The sequence below is a fragment of the Bos grunniens genome, chromosome 12 (assembly GCF_055505025.1).
Source record: "Bos grunniens cultivar Pamir isolate PY7600 chromosome 12, Bosgru_T2T1.0, whole genome shotgun sequence".
Classification (NCBI taxonomy): Eukaryota; Metazoa; Chordata; class Mammalia; order Artiodactyla; family Bovidae; genus Bos; species Bos grunniens.
Window position 1 is genome coordinate 27,199,541 of NC_141176.1, and position 17,408 is coordinate 27,216,948.

At 43.7% G+C, this 17,408-nt stretch overlaps 1 protein-coding gene across 23 annotated transcripts in view; it reads left to right on the forward strand.

The window, feature by feature from the left end:
• Positions 1–17,408, forward strand: part of LOC147361561 (uncharacterized) — a 631,042-nt gene that overhangs the window by 516,672 nt on the left and 96,962 nt on the right. For 20 of the 23 annotated variants that reach the window (XR_015138085.1, XR_015138086.1, XR_015138087.1 and 17 more), the window contains 2 exons: positions 15,329–15,534; positions 17,082–17,157. The gene's annotated coding sequence lies outside the window, so the exon portion shown is untranslated. The remainder of the gene's footprint in view (positions 1–15,328; positions 15,535–17,081; positions 17,158–17,408) is intronic. The other 3 variants (XR_015138078.1, XR_015138079.1, XR_015138098.1) reach the window with 1 other exon arrangement.

Below are 17,408 nucleotides of genomic sequence, written 5' to 3' on the forward strand. Positions count from 1 at the left end.
TTGACCTAAAATGCTACTGAAATCAGTGATGCTCGCCAGGGAGAGGTGTTTCAAGTTCCGGCCTCTCTCCTTCCCACGTCTTCCCCTCCTCTGCCCTCTGCTCTGTCTTTTCCAGATTCCAGGACACACGGGTTCTTTCTTCTCCTTCAGGGTTGTGTCATATCTTTCTATCATAAATTATAAACTTCTCTGAAGCATTATTTTCTAACCAACCTGGTCATAGATATTTGAGTTCAATTCTTACCTCAGTATTTTTTTTTTTTCTGAGAAAGCTGTACCCAGACACTTGGGGGTTACGGGGTGATCTTCATCCCTGTGATGCCTGAAGGCAGTTGTCACTGCCACTGCATCCCTGCACCTTAAGCAGAGGAGCAGAGGGAGGTGAAGTTCCTTGCAGAAGCACTGAGACATTCCACAGCTAGTTAAGTGATGTCGGCTTGCTCAAAACTCAAAACAGAGCTCTTAATAGGTGCGTGTGTGCTTAGTCGCTCAGTCGTGTCCTATTCTTTACCCACTGAGCCATCAGGGATCTGATGCAGGCTTATCTATCTAGCTACTTATCTATACATCTGTCTGCTTAATTCAGGCTTATCTATCTATCTACCTATCTAATAGGACTTCCCAGGTGGCTCAGTGGTAAAGCATCCACCTGCAATGTAGGAGATGTGAGTTTGATCCCTGGATTGGGAAGATTCCCTGAAAAAGGAAATAGCAACCCACTCCAGTATTCTTGCCTGCGAAATCCCCTGGACAGTGGAGCCTGGCAGGCTACAGTCCACTGGGTCCCAAAGAGTCGGACACAGTTTACCAACTCAACAACAACCTGTCTATCTATCTGTCTGTCATCTATCATGATCTGTCTATCTCTCTGTCTATAATACATTCTATAATATTTTCTGTGTCTGAAGTCAATGGTTTCAGGCAGAGACCCCTTTGTCTCAGGATTTAGAGGTACCTCAGATTCGTGTCACCAAGAATAGTGAGGGGAGGGCTTCCCCGGTGGCTCAGTGGTAAAGAACGCCAATGCAGGCGACACAGGCTCAATCCTTGATCTGGGAAGATCCCACATGCCATGGAGCAACCAAGCTGATACATCACAACTGTTGAGCCTGTGCTCCAGAGCCGAGGAGCCACAGCTACTGAGCCCACGTGCTGCAACTACCGAAGCCTGTGTGCCCTAGAGCCTGTGCTTCACAGCAAGAGAAGCCCGCATGCTGCAGCTAGAGAGAAGTCCCCGCAGAAACAAAGACCAAGCACTGCCAAAAATAAATAAATAAAATTATGTTAAAAAAAATAGTGAGGGGAGAGTTAGGTAAATCACCCCCCTCGTTAATTCTTCCATCTTACGGCTAACACCATTCGTCCACCACCCACCCACCCACCCACCCATCCATGCTTCCACTGACTTGTTCCCCAACCACCATCACCACGCCACAGTTCCTTTCGGTAACAGCTGCTTTTATGTCATCGTGAGCCTTATTGAGGTGACTAATTTCAGAGGAAGTTTGAGAATCTGGACTTAAGAGATTGGCATTGGATGTCACTGAGCAAACAGCAGGCAGATGGGCAGATGTTAACAGGAGCTCTGCTGTTTAGGGTGGTATTTTCCTGGAAGTCTGTCAAGGAGTTTTCCAGCTAAAATTAACTTTGTGGCATCTGAGCCAGAAACACAAGCTGTGCTTTGTTCTTATCTTCTGATGTGAACTGTTGAGTGCATGTGCCTCTGTGTGTGTGTGTGAGGGATGGGGCCACACACAAAAAAGTGCTCTGGAGAACAGTTATAAAGGGCAGCATTGTGTTAGTTGATACGTCTCTCATGAGAATGTACCCAGTGCATAGTTCACCACGGGATGGAATTCGCTTTCTGAGTTGCACTTAATTGAAAGCAGAAGCCCACCCTTGTTAGGCTGACACCTGGGAATATCGTCAGTCACCAGCAAGGGTGGTTATAACCCTGGTGATAATATGCCTGTTCTTACTTATCTGGGAAATGACAGTGAAAGATGAGGCATTGAGGGCCCTTGGAACTAGCAACCAGAAGCTTGGCTTTCTCTGAGGCTCACTCTACGGACCATCTTTTGTAGAGCCTGTCTTCCCAGAAGTGCCCCCTGGAGGCTCCACCGTTGGGATTCCACTAGTAGGCTTCCTTGCCTTCAGTCTTTCAGATGGGTTTGGTCAGTGTTTGGGGAGGAGAGGTGAGGAGATAAACAGAGGCCAGCGGGGAGTGTCAGGGAGAACTGGGTTGGGTATTTATTCCCCGGGGGGGTTCCTCCAAGCCACTGGCTCTGGGAAGACTGCATCCCATGCCTGAGTTCACCCTCCTTCCAGGGTCCTCTTAGGTGATTTCCACTTCTTCTGGCCCCTCAGGCAAAGGGATGGTAAGAGCAGCCTTTCCCAGCCCCAGCCTCTTGTGCCATCCCCAGGGGTTTCCCTCCTCCTTGCCTACGCCTTTGTAATAATTCCCTTTACTTAAAATCAACCCAGTGTCTGGCCAGGATTCTCTGATACACACATAACCTGAAGTAATGGAATCCTAAAGCAAGTCCTTTAACCTGTTTATGTATGATTTGCCTCTCTTGGAAGTTATGTAATACTAGCCTTGTCCTCTCACCAGGAAGTTGTAAAAGCAAAATGAGAAAGTAGAAAAAGAGGCTCTGTTCTATACATCAGTGTCTCTTTTGCTGTCTCGTACACAGGGTTATTGTTACTATCTTTCTAAATTCCATATATATGCGTTAGTATACTGTATTGGTGTTTTTCCTTCTGGCTTACTTCACTCTGTATAATAGGCTCCAGTTTCATCCACCTCATTAGAACTGATTCAAATGTATTCTTTTTAATGGCTGAGTAATACTCCATTGTGTATATGTACCACCGCTTTCTTATCCATTCATCTGCTGATGGACATCTAGGTTGCTTCCATGTCCTGGCTATTATAAACAGTGCTGTGATGAACATTGGGGTACACATGTCTCTTTCCCTTCTGGTTTCCTCAGTGTGTATGCCCAGCAGTGGGATTGCTGGATCATAAGGCAGTTCTATTTCCAGTTTTTTAAGGAATCTCCACACTGTTCTCCATAGTGGCTGTACTAGTTTGCATTCCCACCAACAGTGTAAGAGGGTTCCCTTTTCTCCACACCACAGTCTTATGGACTCTGTGGGAGAGGGAGAGGGTGGGAAGATTTGGGAGAATGGCATTGAAACATGTAAAATATCATGTAAGAAACGAGTGGCCAGTCCAGGTTCGATGCACGATACTGGATGCTTGGGGCTAGTGCACTGGGACGACCCAGAGGGATGGTATGGGGAGGGATGAGGGAGGAGGGTTCAGGATGGGGAACACATGTATACCTGTGGCAGATTCATTTTGATATTTGGCAAAACTAATACAATTATGTAAAGTTTAAAAATAAAATAAAATTTAAAAAACAGAAAAAGAAAAAGAGGCTCTGGAAGGGTTAACATAAAAGAAAAAAAGCAATTCAAAAGGAAGGTGCTAATGCTACTTGTGCAGTGTCATCTCTTTATTTTTTCAGCCATGATAATAGGCAAAGTGCTTAGTCACTAGCAATTCCAGGAAAATGTATCCTGTGAGTCGTTCTGGGGTGCTTTTCATAAGGCAGCATCTTGCTTTCTACTGGCAGTTCGGCCGAGCATGGAAAATATTGCACCCAAATTCCAAACTTCATCAGAACATTCCTACATTTGGCTGAGTGCCCTGCATTTTGTGGACACAGATGTCCAATGGCTGAGACCAATGAATCACACTGTAATCAGTAAGTGCAATAAAATCACATTTGACTTTGTAGAGAACAGCTCACCTGCGTTCAGTGTTTCCTGACCCAGTTCAAGGAAGAACTTTCCCAGGCCTCCTAGGGCACAGCCTGTTCCACTTGGTTAAAACCAACCAAGCGGGCAGGTGCCTCACTGCCCAGTGTCATGCTGCTCTAGGACACACGTGGCCTCTGGGCCACTTCCTCACATCCCCCAGTCCTGGCCACCGGCTGCTCTCTGGCCAGCTGGCCCAAGGAGGCACACGGGTGTCTAAAGGTCTCAGTGAGTACGTGTAGACATGGGTTAAGTTGTTCTGCTCTCATTTCTCAGGGGTTCTTTACATACCAGATTTTTCAGAATTTCTATGTGGCTTGTCACACACACCCATAAGCCTGATCTTTTAATAAAAGTCCAGTCCCCCAGATATACCTCACTAGCTCCTCAAAGGTTTTGACCTGTGCAAGAGTGAAACATATAAGGCATGGCAGGTAGATGCTTCCTGGTTTAATTATTTTCACTCCTTCAAGGAATAGAGACATAACCTTTAGGCTAGGATCAGGGCTGGAGAGGAACGAGAATTGAGTGTTCTTGGACCTTCATGTTATGGTTTGGTAGTGACTTCTAGGTCTTTGCATGGCCATATAGTTGAGAATAGGAAAGCAAAGATTCAGCTCAAGGAGACCAGTGGCTTGCTGGTGTATTCTGTGAAGTTCAGGGTCCTCCTTACAGAAGGGCTCCAAGCCAGGCAGCTTGGTCTGTGCATAAATGTCTCCCTGACAATATCCTTCTAAGACTAGAATTATGTATTCGACAGCCTCAGTAATGCTTCACAGCAATGCCCATGATACCATTTCACATGTAGCTACTGGAATAACCTCTCCACGTCACCATGTCTCCCCATTTCTCCTTAGCTGTTGCAGTAGAGACCCAGGTAAGAATGATGCTCTGTGTTCCCTCAGGCTTTCAGGGAGAGTCTGGTCCCTCTCCTGATAGAGCTGCAGGTTTACCCTGATGATCTGTGCAAATGCAGTGAGGCGTGGGGGCCCCTCGCTGGCGTGGTCTGTCAGCTCGCCTAGAATAGAATCTCCATCAGGGCTGTTTGCCTCCTGTGGCCACTCCAGCTGGCAGGCAGGTTGAGTCTCTCCCCCGGCATCTGGCTCCCATCTGCCCCCTATTGGTCTGCAAATGTGATCCTGTTTTAACTCTGATTTTCAGCAGAGCCATGAACAGCCACAAATGCCATATGGGTTTGAAACATTCACTTTTGAAAGTGACACTGTAGTTCAGTCATTTAAAGTCAGTATCTCAAGCAGTTTCATTAAGACTCCGCACTTTGCTGATGCCAGCTGATTTAAATGGAGACATTCCATCAATTCTAGAAAGTTGGAGAAGGTCAAAGCCACTCAGTTCAGTACACAATTCTGTAAGTTTCTCTTACAACACCCCTGAAAAATGTCCAGAAATGGAATCAGTATGTATGTTCTCCTCTGCGACTGGTTTCTTGGCATCTTGGGGGCATGATACAAATCCAGCTCTGAAAGGACATTTCACAGGGATCACAGTTGAAACTGGCATTGATATTGGTCACCTTTAGTGTCTCAGCAGGATTTGTGGGTTCTTCCCACTGAAAACATTTAGTGCCGGGGTTGAAATCCACCAGCCATATCTGGAACTACTTTACCTGCTTTAAGGAAGCAAGGCAGGTGACATCCCAAGCCCTCCCTAAAACCAGGCAGTTAGACTGGAGAAATCTGTCAAAGTCCCTTGGGCTCTGGAGCTGAGCGTGTCAGCTCTAGTTTGGTAATCCCTCTTCTACCAAGAGCATTTGACAGGACCTTTGGGGTTAATAAAACAGGACAGAGCAAAGACACAGCAGACAGCACATGACTCTGGTTATAAGACAACACCCTGTCTCCCTGCATCCCCCACTGGTGGTGCTGGTGCACAGGGGAGGGGCCCAGGGTCCCACCTCCCTGTTCCCCTCATGTAGAGTTAATATAGGACTCTCACTGGGTGTCATTTACATGAGCAGAGCCCATGGGGATAGATTAATAAAAGCTCCCATAGAAGGCAGCCCCTTTGCCTCTGTTCACCTTGGCGCTGGTTCTGTGCATTAAAAGATCTTTGAGGAATTTGCGGTATTCAATACCTGGGAGATTCTGAAATTGTGTGATTTCTTTCCATGGACCCAGGTCCTGAATGAAGAGGGACCACCATTGGCCAGGGAGATCTCCCTCTTGTTTTATTCTTGGTGCCATTTGCTGTCACAGATTGCATGTTGCTGAAAAGAAGGATCCAGAGATAAAGTTTTAGAACACAGGAATTCCCTGGTGGTCCAGTGGTTAAGACTCCACACTTTCATTGGTAAAGGCCCGGGTTCGATACCTGGTTGGGGAACTAAGATCCTGAAAGCTGTGCAGTGTGGCCACACACACACACACACACACGAAGTTTTGGAACTCCAAAGGAGACAGTCTCAGGGAGGGACCACACCAGAAGGCTGGAGGCCTATTTGGTCTTTTTCATGCCTTTCTTACAAGTGATAGGAGCATAAAACTATTTACAGACTTAAATAAACCTTGAGATCAGGACGCTGGGACAAGCATAATACAGTCCTCTCAACCGAACTGTGCACAAGCAGGCCCTCTGGAGATTTCATCACATTGAACTGCTGTGATTATAATTAAGAGGTTTGGCGTAGTTAGCTCCCTGGAAAAAGACTTGACCCAGGTTGACACTTATTTAATATGAATAACTTTTTTCCCAATTAAAAAAAAAAAAGAAAAGAGAGGGACAATGATTTCTCAATGTGCTTTCTGTGATTACACTCCACCTTGTCTCACTGTACCCACCCTACATCTTGGAGTCTGTTCTCAAATGCATATTCAGTTCATATATATTAAATATGAGAATCCCTGCCCCTTCATGATCCTATTGTTGCCGCAATGTGCAGAACATTGTGGATGGATTGCAACCTGTTTTCTTTTGGGGGCGGCTGCTTTGACATCTCAGTCTTAAACACTCAGTACTTCTGCTTTAGATTTTTCAAGTTTCCACTTATGGACTCTTCTGCTTGGGCTATGCATTATTCTCTGAAGAAGAACACATCTGGACCCTGGGGGTCCTCATTTAAGCTTCCTGAAAAGCACTAGCTCATGGGCTGACAGTCCTGTGCTTTCCACAGAACATTCCCTCTGCTGCTGGAAGAAAATGTATAATTACCAGAGAAAATGTCACTGACATGATGTACAGGTGATGCGGAAAATGAGGTATAGTCACAAAAAGCAACAAACATTCCCAAATACGCCTGCCTCATCTGTGCTTCCTTAAGAGCCAAATACCATTTCGGGGTGCAGACCTTTCCCCAGTAGCATTTTCAATGACTCCCAGCCCTTCTTACATCTGCCTTTGATTGAACTCAGCATTTCCTTGTCAATTAAAAATGATAAATTAAGCTTCTTGCAGGGCAGACAAACAGCCATTGTGAACCATATGAAAACCTAAGATTTTGGATGAATCAGATTCAGCCTGAGAAATTCATCTGGCAACTCCCAGGCCCTGACCACCATCCAGAGGAGCATCTGAGGTGTCCAACGCGGCACCCAGGCATGCTGATGGCCCACTGGCATTCAGAACATTGCAGCGACCGACCACTTCAGCCTATGCATCCTTCCTGGTGCTTGGAAGAATGGCCAAGTACATCCATATTTGTCTACCCACCGCCCAGACAAATCCAGGACTACATTCAACACAGATGTTTGTGCTTTTCAGCTTTCATTTTTAGAGGCACGTTGTCTGGAAGTGATGTCCATTCACGGATTATTCATTTTGCTTTGTGCTCCAGGGATGTTGATAAATAAAGAGTGAGGATCTAAATCATTGGTCCCCCTCAGCCAAATCACAGAAGGTGTCCTGATGCATTTTATGTCCTGAGGGCAAGTGAAAATTATGTGTTGCGTGTTGCAATTATTTTCTGTGTTGCTGCTCCTTTCTGGGCATATGGACGCGTCAAGAGGGCGACTGTTTATCAACTGGAACGGGGAGGGGCGGGTGTGGGAGCAGGCGTGGGTCTTGCACCTCTGTTTCCTGTCACACAGATGCTCTGATTTTATATGAAGTAGAGCTCTCTGCATAGTCAAATTGATCTGCCTTTCTCAGATACTTTCCTAAGTAGAATTTCCACTAAGATGGGCTTAACTAATGATGAGAAGAATGTAATCCATCTGTGAAAAACCCTTAATCTTCATGGGGAAAAGAAAAAAAAAAGAAACCTGATGTAGAGGGACTTTGTACATGTCGGTTACCTCTGATCCACTTCGTCTCCCTTCACAAAACAATTGTGTGTGCAAAAGGGGGAGGAGCCAGCTGACATTTTCTACAAACTGCATCCTACACTGTTAGTGTCAGTAACGGATGGAAAGTGAGGTATAGAAGATTGGGGCTGCCTTTTAGTAAGCTTTTTAGTTGATGAAGATAGTTACGTGTATAGTAATGTTGACAATGGAAGTAACAGTTAAAGCTTTTTGAGTTCTTACCGTGTACAAGTCTCATTGATAAAGTGCTTTATGCACCTTCGGCCATTTAGTTGGTCCAGCAACCATACTATTGTTACATATCCTTGTCTCGTCACATCTAAAACAGAACTCTGGATTCCACCTCCCCAGTACACTCTTTGCCAGGACTTCTCTTCTCAATAAAAGGTACAACTAGATCTTGAGCTGCTCTGGCCACAGGCCTGGAAATGGGTTCCCTTTTGTTCATCTCTTTCCCTTTGTCTCCCGTATCTAATTTGACAGCAGATTCTGCCAAACACGACAGCAAGTTTCCTAACTTGGAGTCTGTGATGGGATCCCTGCTTACTCCCCAGGCTTCCATCCCTCTTCTGGCTCAGTTCCCAGGGACACTGGCATTTCCATTGCTTAAATGCATCACACTTGTTGGAAACATATTTTTAGTATCTCTGTTTAAAATATGTCGAGTCCTTCCTTTTGTTCAAAGTCCATTGCCATAACCTCAGGCTAAACATCATCATCTCCAGCTGAGAGCATGGAAATATTTTTCTAACCCATTCCATGATTTCCCTCCTGCTCCCTCAGAAAGACCCGACAGTACGAATGAATCATGAAACTAATCAAACCCCACTGCCTAAACCTCCCATGACTTTGTGTTGCTCTTAGAAGAAATCCCTGTTTCCTGCTGAATCTGATTGCTGCCTGCTACTCCCTCCCCCACGTTCCATCACTGCCTCCCTCACTCTCCTGTCCCACGTATACTGGCCTGTTTTGTCTCTCTTGAAGACATCCCACTTGTTTCTGCCTCAGAGCTTTGAAATTACTGCTTCTTCCTCCAAGAAACACTCCCCCTGTCTTCACATGGTTGGCTCCACATCATGGTCATATTTTTATACCCGCAAGTAAACAAGAAATAGTAATCAGAGGGGAATAATGTGTAGCCATACTTGCTCCAAAAATGGGTGAAGGTTGAGAGACAGCTTTGGGAGGAGTTTGGATGACAGAGCAGCAGATCCTAAAGAGGAAGACTTTGGGCTTTGTGGACAAGAGTCGGGCTGAGACTGAGTGTACAGGCACCTCTTGGGAAGAGACGATTTGCATCTTTCTCTGATTTGATCAGAACCGTCACAGACAAGGGGTTTCCATGGTGGCTCAGATGGTAAATAATCTGCCTGCAATGTGGGATACTTGGGTTCAATCCCAGGGTTGGGGAAATCCCCTGGAGAAGGGAATGGCTACCTACTCCAGTACTCTAGCCTGGAGAAACCCATGAACAGAGGAGCCTGGTGTGCTGTAGTCCATGGGCTTGCAAAGAGTCAGACATGACTGAGTGACTAACACTTTCACACACGTCATGAACAAATTAAAAATGTTTGCATTGATATTGCCTCATCTACTCTTGAGTGATGCCAGCACTGCATGGAAGAAAACTCTGGAGGGTACAGAACTGGCAAGTTAATAGAATAGGTGAATTACTCCTACGGTTAAGGAAATTTGGACTTAGAGATCAGATATGCCCTGCCTAAGATTAAAGTTAACTCATAGAGGCAAAACTTAAACCCAGAGCTGTCTGCCTCTCCTCCAGTAATGTGCTGGTCCATGGTGTGCTCACATAACCTTCTTATTATGTAGCATTTCATCTGAATCATATAATTTAACACAAGATTAAATACAGTCTTCCCTATTTCATGTGTTATGTATTTTGCCTTATCAGCTTATCTGTAAGTTCCTGGACTCTATAGACTGGCCTTTCATAGTCCTTGGCACATAGAAGTCCCTTCATAAGCATTTATTATTTAGATAGCCATATTTCTTTTGTATCTCTAGAGATCTTTGGCCATGTTATTAAATCCTTACTCAAGTTATCAGCAGCTGTGCTGCTTGTGTATGAAAGTGATACTATATAAAATAGAAGTATTAGGTCACCAAGTTCAGTTGAAACAGAATGAATATTGAGTTTCTCTGAATGAACTTACATGCATACATACACACATGCATTCATCCACTCTATTCCCAATTCCTTTACAAGGGAGTTTCTTAATGGAATCATGATCAGTCATCATTCACAGTACCAGTCTGAAAATAGAATGAAATATCAAAATTACAATGAGAGAAAGAGAAAGCAAATGCCATTTCTCAAACTCAATCATTCTTCTTGGACTCGGCAGGTTTCTGGGTTGTCACAGATAACTGCATATCTCAAGTAATGCATGATGACAAGCTTTTTACCAATCATACCCAGTGTGTCTGAGTTTCCTCTCTCTCAATGGGTGTCTGGGCAATGGATTACAAGTCAGTATGTTACTTTAGCCAAGTGGTCATTTATTCATTTGCTAACTAATAATTCAATATTTATGAAAATCATGTAGAGCTGACCATGAAAAACTGATCAAAAGACATATATGAAAATTCCTAGGCCCTAAAGTACAAGTGCAGACAAAGTTTGACCCAGTGTTGGCACAACAAGCAGTCTGCTGCGAGGGCCCTGGCTGTTAAGCTGTATGATACTTAACTGAGTTGCAAAGTTAAAAACTGGGCACATCTCTGTGAGATACAAAGAGAAACAATGGGAGCTACATTCAGCCCCACTGTCCTTGTCTGATTAATAACCTTTGCCATATTCATTAGCTGCTTTGGGAGTAAAACAAAGAAAAAGTAACCTTGAAACAAATCCACATTATTATTCTCTCCTGTCATCTAATATGAAACAGTCATCTTAATATGACTTATTGCAACTATTCTATGTGCTGAGAATTCAAAGATAGTTAAGCTGGAATCCCTTTCCTTGACAAATCTTGCGGTATTATATGTAATAAACACACACACACACACACACCCTGGGCTTCCCAGGTGGTGCTAGTGGTAAACGACCCGCCTGCCAATGCAAGAGACATAAGAGGTTCGATCCCTGGGTCAGGAAGGTCCCCTGGAGGAGGGCTTGGCAACCCACTCCAGTATTCTTGTCTGGAGAATCCCATGGACAGAGGACCCTGGTGGGCTCCAGTCACAAAGAGTCAGACATAACCTAAGCAACACACACATCCACACACACACACAGACATATATAAACACACATCCATTCACATATGCACAAATACATGTAAGATGCCATGGGAATGCTGGGGAGAGACAACTAATTCTGTCAGGGTTGGGGGAAGTGGGGGTTGGAGAGAAGAAAGAACGGACATTTGAGAATTCTGTTTGAACTGGGTCTTGGTAAGCAGTTCTTTAGACTCATCAAGAATGAATGACACCCCAGGCAGAGGAAACAAGAAATGGGAAAACAGAGCAGAACGGGGCAAAGCATGTGGATGCAGGCATGGCCTAGGATCGATAGAGTCCCTCAGAGAGGATGAAAACAGTGATTAGAATTCATAGGGCAGAATTCCTGGAAACACTAACATTCAGGGAAAATGGAACCTGAAAAAGACTGAAAAGGAGCGCTGAGCTTGTACGTGGTGAACCAGGAGAGAACGACATCCAAGGAGCCCAGACAGGAGACAATGGGTGGCAAGTGCCTCCTGGAGTTGGCTGGTAGGTGGCGGCGGGTGTGCCTCACGGAGTGCCAACATGGAGTTGTGAGAGCAGAAAGCAGTTGGTTGTATTTTAAGAATAAATGGGAGCTAGGGAATGGAGATGATGTAGGCTGCTTATATGGAAGGCTACTTTTGTGGGAAGCCCAACAGGAAGAGAGGACGAGAAAGTACCTAGAGGCCATGTATTCAGCAGATATGGTTTGCATTTAAAGAATTCCTGCGAGGAATCAGAAGGAAGATAGATGTTAATGACAAACCTCTATAAAGAAGGAGTTGACTGCTCTAGGAATCATAGGGAAATGCTAAGTGTTGATGGAGGAATGAGCTTGACTGAGATAGGAGCTAGTCTCCAAGACAGAAGTGAAAGGGGTAAATGCAGGTGAGGACAGAAATGACGAAAAACGCTGAGGATCCTGACCTGCAGGCAACTATTTTGTATGAGAAGTAGGAGGCAATGTTTATTGCATCAAATTATATGATAAAAGGATTATCTTAAAAATTCTAGACACTGGAAACAGATGGAGAGAGAGTTCTGGAAGGATAATTGAAACAAGCCGTGAGTTTCGCCCTGGAGATAAGCATGTTTGTCCCTGTAGAGGGAAGAAGGGAGAATGACTGAAAGAATCATCCCTCTTGCTAAACCAACCTCTGCTTTCCAGGAAGGAAAAGAAGGGACCTACTCCGCCTATTTGCCAACTAAACAAATGTTTCTCCTGGAACATGAGTAGTTTTGGTGCCTTTATTTATGAAGCTTTTACTTTTGAATAATGAAAATACTTCATAAAATTCGAAGTATTTAATATGACATCACAGTAGTTATAACCAAAGAAAACCCAATTTTAATATAGAGCCATGAATAAAAGTTACTTGCAAACTTATTCAAAGGGACAAGGTATAATGGAAAACATACAAAGGCTTATTTTTATCTTTCAAGAAAAACTTTGGCAGATTTGTATTTTGGATTCTACATATTTCACTTCCTGTTGCAACCGACATTCATGAAATTCACTGACAGGAGCCTAACAGCAGCTTTTAAAAAATGAAGTATATTTTCCTTAATTAATGTCTACAAAGAGATTTAATAATGAAAAGTGCCATTAAGTGCCAAGTATTTTAATTATTTTCTGCTGCAAGAGCATGCAGTCATTATATACTGTTTTAAATATTATGAAATATTTACAAAATAAGTTTAAAAAAATTGCAAACAAGCCATATAAAAAGGCATTTTCCTTTTGAGGTGAAACTAAGATCAAAACCCAAAGAAAAAGTCATTTGCTTCCCACAAGAGGAGACTTCGATGAATGCTCCAAAAATACCTGGCACTTTGCTTGTTCTTTCTCCATAGCCCTTGTACCTCTAACTGAATGCACAAACTGAAGTGCTTTACTACTTGAAATTTTGGCACAAATGTTATTTTTTAAACTATTTTTAAACTTTTTAATTTTAATTTAATTTTAAAATTAAAAATTAATCAAATTAAAATTTAATTTTTTTAAATTTTAAATTTAATTTAAAATTAAAATTAAATTAAAAAATTAAAATTAGTTAATTTTAATTTAATTTTTAATTAAAATGCTCTGTTTCAGGTATGCAACAAAGTGATTCAGTTATACATACATATATGGATATATATATATGTATATGTTATTTTTCAAATTATTTTCCACTATAGGTTATTACATGTTATTGAATATAGTTCTCTGTGCTCTACAGCTGGCCCTGTTCATTCTCTTCTTATATTTGGTGGCATGTATGTGTTACTCCCAAATTCCTAACTTATCCTTCTCCCATTCCCCTTTGGTAACTCTGTTTGTTTTCTATGTCTGTGAGTCTATATCTGTTTACTTTTTGACTCCACATATAAGTGATATCATATGATATCTGTGTTTCTCTGTCTGACTTACTTCACTTACCATGATAATCTCTAGGTCCATCCTTGTTGCTGTAAACGGTATTATTTCCTTCTTTTTTATGGCTGAGTAACGTTCCATTCTGTAATGTATGTGTGTATATGTACACACACACACACACCACCTCACCTTCTTTGTCCATCTGTCAGTGGGTCAATGCACAGTTTAGGTTGCTTCCATGCCCTGGCTATTGTAAATAGAGCTGCTGCAGATACTGGGGGTGCATGTGTCTTTACAAACTAGAGTTTTCTTTGCACATATGCCCAGGAGTGGGATTGGAAGATCATACAGGTAATTCTGTTTCTAGTTTTTTAAGGGACCTCGGTACTGCTTTCCATAGTGAAAGTGAAAGTGAAGTCCCTCAGTCGTGTCTGACTCTTTGCGACCCCATGGACGCCCACCGGGGTCCTCTGTCCATGGGATTCTCCAGGCAAGAGTACTGGAGTGGGTTGCCATTTCCTTCTCCAGGGGATCTTCCCGACCCAGGGATCGAACCCAGGTCTCCCACATTGCAGGCTTTAACCTCTGAGCTACCAGGGAAGCCCCTGGTGATCAGATAATTTTATCTTATCGCAGACATATGCTGGGATCTCCCACTTCCCATCTCTGTCCAGCTGCTAACTTTGGGACTATACTCTGAGGACTCGGTCTCTGAATCAGCTTCTAAAATCCCCTGGTTTGAAGGGCAGGAAAACCAAGACCTCTCTGTAATCTCTGGGTCTGATCTCGGTAGGAATATGTCCCAAGTTCAGACCCAAGTTGGTGCAGAATTAACGGGTAAATGCGCGTATTAAATTGAACAGTAACTTGGTGCATTGTGCCGGTTCTGTTCTCAAGTTATACACTGGTTAGCGGGAAACTTTACTCCCCTAATTACCACAGTCTAAATGGCACCCCACTCCAGTACTCTTGCCTGGAAAATCCCATGGACAGAGGGGCCTGGTGGGCTGCAGTCCATGGGGTCGCTAGGAGTCGGACACGACCGAGCGACTTCACTTTATTTTTTCACTTTCATGCATTGGAGAAGGAAATGGCAACCCACTCCAGTGTTCTTGTCTGGAGAATCCCAGGGACAGGGAGCCTGATGGGCTGCCTTCTATGGGGTTGCACAGGGTCGGACACGACTGAAGCGACTTAGCAGCAGCAGCAGCAAGTCTGTTTGGGTTGCTGTAACAAAATAACACAGACTGTGTGACTGTGGTATTATTTCTCACAGTTACAGAGGCAGGAAGGTCCAAATTCAAGGTGCTGGCAGGTATAGTGTCTGGTGAGCACCTGCTTCCTGGTTCCCACATGACTCTTTTCACCTGGAGGAAGAGGTACCTAGAAAGGTGCTTTCTAGGGTCTCTTGTATAAGAGCACTAACCCCATTCCTGGAGGCTCTGTTCTTATGACCTAATCACCCCAAAGCCCCACTTCCAAATATTATTACACTGGGTATAAGGTTTGAACACATAAATTTGGGGGGCACAGTCTATATCAACTATTTTATTATATGCTCCGCCTTGTATTTTCTTGTCAAAGAAAGCCTAAGTAGGGCAGGTTAGCTGGCAGGAGAAAAATGTTAACCTTTTCATTTTTTATGTTTTCTCTGAAGGCCCACTGGCTCTCACCATTTATGGAATTGCCTTGGCTACTCAAGGGACCAGATGTTCCCTGGGGTTGTGACCCACTGCTCCTGCATTTAGCCTCCTGGCTGGCTGCTTGCTTGCTTGGACTCAGCCCAGTACAGATGGCATTACTGCTAAATCAGAGAGAATGACACTCGGTTTCCTGGTCCTCCTTCAAGTTGCTACTTTGTTGGTAAGAGCTCATTTCCTGGGAGTCCAAATAATTAAGTTTCACCTGTGCTATGTACTCCATAATTACATTATTTTTGTTAATTATGCTTGATGGCAAAGTTATCAAAATTCAACTTGATCAAAACCAAAATAAAATCTGGAAGCAAATGTCTCTTGCTGTACCATCACAGCCGTTTATACATATTATAGGACACTTTGCACTTCCCGGAGGGGAAGGAATTACTCTTCTTCAAAATGATGCTAACAGTTGGCTACATTGGAACCAAATGGTGAATGTCTTGGAAATATGGGAACTCCTATGTATAAGTAAGTGTGACTCTAGGGGTCATCACCACACTATTGGGGGTGGGCAGTGACTGGCCAGCATCTGAAGATGACAGGGAAGGTGTTCACAGCAATGACGCTCAGTGAAGCTGAGGGCAGTTTCCACTTGACGTCACCTCCTTCCCTGCCCCCCTCTCCCTCTGCTCTGCTCTCCATCTGCTCCTGCCGCTCCACTCTCCTCCTTCTTCAGCTTGTGCTTCTGCTGCTTCTCCTCCGCCGCCTCCTCTTTCCTCTGCTTCCCACTTTGCCTTTCCTCCCATAATAGGCATTCATTCAACATATCTTGACTTGATGTGAATTGAAGGCATCTGTATCAGCTGAATTTTTCTCTCCCTTGAAATTGAGAGAAAGTTGCTTGATGCTTGATCAAGTTGAATTTTGATAACTTTGTCATCAAGCAAGTTGAGCATCAAGGAAGTTGAGACAGGAGATTTAACAGTAGCACAAGTTTTTGGATATCTGACAGATGAGAAACATTTGAAGACCCTGACGTTTTGGTCAAGGACATGAGTACCCATTTGTGCTTAGGTTCTGTCTATAGAGTTTCAGTGGGACTTGTTTGCATCTGAGCTCTCTGGTATTAACAGGAAGAGTTGTACTGAGAACATACAAGAGTAAAATTTCCTTCAAAAGGGCACAAGGTAATATGGTGAAGGCTTTTACTATTTTCCAAAGGAAGTCATTTTTCTGGTCATGGTCTGCTGGGAGTTCTCATTGGCTGGTTGATCCTCAGAAACATGTTTTTTTTTTTTAATTTATTTAATTTATAAAATTTTATTTTTTAACACCAAAAACATTTTGTACTGGAGTGTATCTGATTAACAATGCTGTGACAGTTCAGGTGAACAGCGAAGAAACCTGACATTAACTGACAACTCTCCTTACTCTACATTTATTCTCCCATATCCCATCATTTGAGGGTGACCAACCCCACTAGAGGATTTTTTTTAATGTAGGAAATGGCAGTGTCCATTTCAAATGATAAGTCCTAAGAATTAACTCTAATCACAGGCAGTGTCGGGAGTACGTTTTGAACAATGCATCGTAAGAGGCATGGGGACCCTACCCCATATCTCACTGCTAATTCACCTTCCCCAGGGGCTGAAATTCCACCACTGGATATTCTTTTTTGTGTCTGCTCTCATCACTGACGTCTAGATGAAATTGCCTGTTCAAGTAATTCTTACAAGGGTGATGCAGACTCATTACCGCTTTTTTCTCTAGGTAGTCAGAGACCTCTAACTCCTTACGGAAGGTGTGATATTGAGGAGAAAAGAAGTAACACAGTGTGAGTTAAGAGGTGAGTTACTCCTGACAGAGTACAGGCTCTACCTGCTGTACAGTTCAGGGAGTGTTGACTTTTAGCTGGGATGCTGTCTGGGTACCAGGGGTCTTGCCCATTGGAGGGAGCCCCTACTCAAAGTCCGATTGATATTTTTGTGCTTCTAGGTCAAGGTGTTCCCAGTCTTGGAACCCTGGGGTGTGGTTCTCTGCAAAATATTGCTATTGTCAAGCTGTCTGCCTGTGAGATTACATAGGACAACAGGGAGC